Here is a 4,844-nt window from a genome sequence, read left to right on the forward strand (position 1 = left end):
AGAGAAAGCAAGCTGCCAGGGCCAGGACTTGAACCGTGGTCAGTCATGTGGGAGTCCAGCACCTAACCAGCATGCCAACTGCTGACCCCCCAACAATTTTTATAAGAATTATTTATTTAACTTTACTCATTCATTCATTTATTTTAATTTGACCAGAGAGAGACAGACAGAGAGAGAGAGAAAGCTAGAAAGCAAGCCACCAGGTCTGGGACTCGAATCATGGTCGGCCATGTGGGAGTGTCCAGTGCCTTAGGCACCACATCACCTGCTAGCAATCTTAAAAAATCTTTTTTAAGAGGGCCAACCATGTAGCTTATGTTAAAGGGAGCTGGACCCCACATGACCAACTATGGTTCAAGTCCTGGCCCTAGCACCTTGAAACACATGCTGGATATGTTGGGTGGATATGTGCCCAAAATCGCAATGGATGGAGAAATGGCAGACAAGAGATAGTGGCATGATCACGTCCCATAGGAGAGTGCTTTCTCCCGCCCTCTCTCTCTGTGTCTCTATCTCTCTGTCTCTTTCCAGTGAACACATAGACTCTCTGGCAATTAAAAAAAAAAAAGATAACTCAGTGTAAGGATCCGCTTCCTAAATCAGCGAGACCACAGGCCCCTGGTCCCAGACAAGAACAAGGAAGCCCATGAAGCCCAGCCCGTGGCTTCAAGGATCATGATGCATCTGCAGTGGGAAGTTCCAGTTCCAGTGACATGCAGTTATCAATGGAGGGAGTATTCCAGCACTTCAACCACTACTTTTCCTCATAAGATCATCAGTTAAGAGTCCCAAGTGGCTGTCACCAAGATTGAGGATCTCCATTTCACCTTTGCAGAATGCTCACTGCCAGCCGACCTCTATGTGGGCATCCATGCCTGTCCATGTGCGCTTGCGAGCAACTTTATACACCTCCCAGCGCACCCTCACACAGGCTACTGCGTGACAGCCTCTGACATTTAATAGTATTTTACTATTAAATATCACTTCTTGTGTCATCACAAAGTAGCTTATGGAAGAGAAAACTTTTACCTCTCTCCTCATTCTATTATTTTACATCTTCTTCACATTGTTTAATAAAAAAAAAAAAAAGAGTAACAATGCACAGATAACTCTACTATCAGGATTACTTTTTTTTTTCCCCAATTTTGGGTATAAGGTGAGTGCACTGGCAAGAGAGATAGAGAGAGAGAAAGTCCCCCCCCCCCGGGGAATGGCCGTGTCACAATCCCTTCTCTTTCATTAATTTCTCTGGATTTTGGGCACGCACACAAATGCCTCAGGCATGTTTTTCAAGCTGCAGGGTCTGAGACCACCTGTTGGATCCAATCACCATGCCACTGGCTGGCTCAGAAATATATTATTTTAATTATATAAAGAAAAGCAGAAAAGGCAATGATAGAAGGAAAAGAATAATAAATAAAAATGACTAGTCATCTTTTTTTTTCTTTTTCTTTTTTCTTTTTGGAGAGGTTTTTGCTATAGGGCGCATGTGCAGAAAGAGACAGAGAGACAGCGAGAAATCACCCCCCAGGGGGGATGGCCATGCCACAATCCCTTCTCCTCCGTTCTCCTCTTGGGATCTTGGGCATGCACGCACATGCGCCCGGTGTGAGCTTAAGCCACCGGGTCCAGGACTTGAACCGCAGTCGACTACGTGGGAGTCCAGCAACATAGCCATTACGCTAACTGCTGGTCCCATGACTAGTCATCTTTATAATTAGAATTTTGAAAATTCACACACAAGAACAAAGAAAGCAAAAACAAATTTCTAGACTGGGCAACTACAAAAAGACTACAATGGAGTCCAGAGGGAAAAACCATGAAGGGGAATTGTGTGTACTAGAGTAGGGGCTGGGGCAGGGCATGTTCCCAGGGACAGCTGTGCCCTACCTATCCTCACAGGTAACAAAACTTCCCTCTATGGGGATCTGGGCTGCAGCAAAGGCCTTATCACCAGCTCAGGGGGTGACCTGCTTGCAGCCATCACCTGTCAGTCACCAGGCCACACCCTGCCTGCCCCACCCTAAGTCCTCTTCCATTGCCCCCTGACTGCTCTTGACTCATCTTCAGACCTCTGTCAAGTTTGCCTGGACCTGAAATACCCCTTTCTACTGCAAAATTCTCTAGAACTGTCCCCCTCCTTCCAAATTACACTCCCAGAAGGCTTGCTTAATAGAGAGAGCTGTCATTCTACTTCATAAATAATTAACAGTTACGATTCCCTTCTGTCGATTTCACTCCACTTACCTCTTTACACAAGCAAACTATAAATAATGGATGAATGAAACATGAATATGAGCGGAATATCTCAAGATCTGAATTTTCCATTGTAATCTTCCTATGAGGCACTGTGTGAGAAAAGAATGATGTACCATACAGCACGAGTTTCTTTAGTATGTTTTATTATGTTTTCATCGTTCTTTACAGAATTATACCCATAACTACTGCATTTTCATTTTCTCTAGTTCATGTAGAATATTTATAGTTTAAGAAGCCTGCTCAGGACCAGAAGATGGTGTAGCAGTTATGTCGCTAGACTCTCATATAGCTGACCACGGTTCAAGTCCTGGACCTGGTGGCTTCAAACTCACCCCAGGTGTGTGTGCATGCGTGCCCAAGATCCCAGGAGGAGAAGAGAGAAGGGATTGTGGCATGGCCATCCCCCTGGGGAGTGATTTCTCACTTTCTGTCTCTCTATCTCTGTCCCTCTGGCGAGCACACACGTCCTACAGCAAAAATTTCTCCCTCAAACAGCCATGTTTATACATACTGCCTTCCAGTGATTTTGTAAGTGGACAAACTGAAATCCTAGGAGATTACTGTAGTCATGCGGGGCCAGGCAAGCAGGAACTGAACGTGGGGCCCTAACTTCACTGCCCTTCAAGCTGCCAGTATGTCTTTATCTAGAAGAATTTCCAAAGGATTTTCTTCTAACTTTACCATGAAAATAAAAGTAAACAACTAAACAAAAATGCAGAGAAAATGCAGCACATCAACACAGAAGGATGACAAATGCAGTACACCTAGAAACTCAAGCAGCAACATGTAATGGTAATCTATTTGACATAACTTCGAATTTTAACTCATCTCTAACTGTCTATACCACTCCTTTGATCATCCCCAGGGTCTGGATGGGAAGACCACTCAAGTATGGAATAACACTTGATACAAATGACTCTTCTTCTTGACAAGAAATCCCACAGGTCTTATCTGGCTGTAAAAAGTTACTGTGTCTGTGACTGTGGATGCTACTGACAAAAGTCAACCAAATAAATGTTGTTACAGCTACAAGGACAAAGTATACATTGAGAAAATACAAAGTGTAAACCTCAAGAATCATCTGTCCTATTAAAAGTTATATTCTACAGAACAGATGTCAATCTCTATTGGTCTACTGACAGAGATTAAGTAATTCGCGTAGAGAATCTAAAATATTGTCAGCCACATATTTTACTTTGTACCTCAACCAAAGAAAAGGATAGAAATGGGACCAGCTGTTGGCGTAATGCCTGTGTTGCTAGACTCCCATGTAGTCGACTATAGTTCGAGTCCTGGAACCGGTGGTTTGAACTCACGCCAGGCGCGTGTGCGTGCGTGTCCAAGACCCTGAGAGGAGAATGGAGGAGAAGGGATTGTGGTGTGGCCATCACCCCTGGGGGGGGTGATTTCTCACTCTCTGTCTCTGTATTTCTGGCAAGCACACACACCCTATAGCAAAAACCTCTCCAAAAAAGAAAAAAAAAAAAAAAAAGAAAGAAAGAAATCCACTGCACTTTGAGTTGATGAGATTTTTAACTCTAGCCAGTTAGTAACTGAAATGCCTATTAGTTTTGCACCAAACACGACTGCTTTTTGGGAACTCTGGCATCCTGCTAGAAGATGAGAGATTTACTAAAACTTTGGCATTCAGAAGTTAGGGTCCCACAGAGGGGAAAGGACTGGGTCCAGGCAGGGATAAGTAAGACGCTAAGGCACCTGTTGACTGAAAGCAGATTTGCTAAAACCTCCTTTACTTTTGAGCAACGGTGACTGTAAATTATAGAGGAAAGAGATGTCGATTTTTTAACATTTTCTTTTTCTAAAATAATAATTACCTTCATTCTACAGTGAACAGGTTTTCTTGACTTTGTAAGAAAATCTAGAAAACCATCCCCCATAAAAACACCTCCACTTAGCATTCCTCACGCAACTGATGTACACCAGGTCCTCAGGCCCTGAGCCCGGAGTTCCTCCTGCGCATTTCTGACAGCCCCCAGCTGCCCCAGCCCCATTTACCGTTATCCTCAGGCGACGCCGACACCCTGGTGAAGTAGGAGAACTACTTGCTGCGCTGTCGGTGCGCGGGGACCAGGGCACCCCGCTGAAGCTGGGGGGCTGCTCGCTGTGCTATCAGTGCTCGGGAACCGGGACACCACGTTGAAGTTGGGGGGCCGCTAGCTGCGCTGTGGGCGCCCAGGGACTGGATACTCCGAACTGAGCAGCTCGGTGCTGCAACTTGCGAGTGGGATTCAGTTATTTCAGGAGAGCTGCTCAGAGGTGCAACTTTCTTAAAGAACACGAGAAATCCTCGGAGCGGACTCGGGGGCAGGACGCACAGAAGGGCCCTCCACCCTCCCGCCTGCCAACGGAGGCCCGCACTCACCGTGGGCGGCCAGGACGCGGCCAGGGTTCCTCGCCTTCCCGCCGTCCCCGGTCCACCGTCTGTTCCAGGCCCCCGGTCCCTCCCCCGGCAGGGATGCACTCCAGCCCCTCCCGCCCTGCGGCAGGCCTCACCCACCACGCTGTGTTTGGCAGCTCCAGACCGTGACGGACGCTCATTGGCCGCTGCGGCTGCCCGATTTTCC

The 4,844-nt window shown here is 46.5% G+C and overlaps 1 protein-coding gene across 10 annotated transcripts in view; it reads right to left on the reverse strand.

Moving 5' to 3' along the window:
* The window catches only part of ARHGEF10 (Rho guanine nucleotide exchange factor 10), a 147,363-nt gene extending 142,628 nt beyond the window's left edge, over positions 1-4,735 (reverse strand). For all 10 annotated transcript variants that reach the window (XM_027766216.1, XM_027766222.1, XM_027766218.1 and 7 more), the window contains exon 1: positions 4,643-4,735. The gene's annotated coding sequence lies outside the window, so the exon portion shown is untranslated. The remainder of the gene's footprint in view (positions 1-4,642) is intronic.
* Positions 4,736-4,844: the final 109 nt, after the last annotated feature.

The sequence above is a fragment of the Tupaia chinensis genome, unplaced genomic scaffold (assembly GCF_000334495.1).
Source record: "Tupaia chinensis unplaced genomic scaffold, TupChi_1.0 Scaffold141517_1, whole genome shotgun sequence".
Lineage (NCBI taxonomy): Eukaryota > Metazoa > Chordata > Mammalia > Scandentia > Tupaiidae > Tupaia > Tupaia belangeri.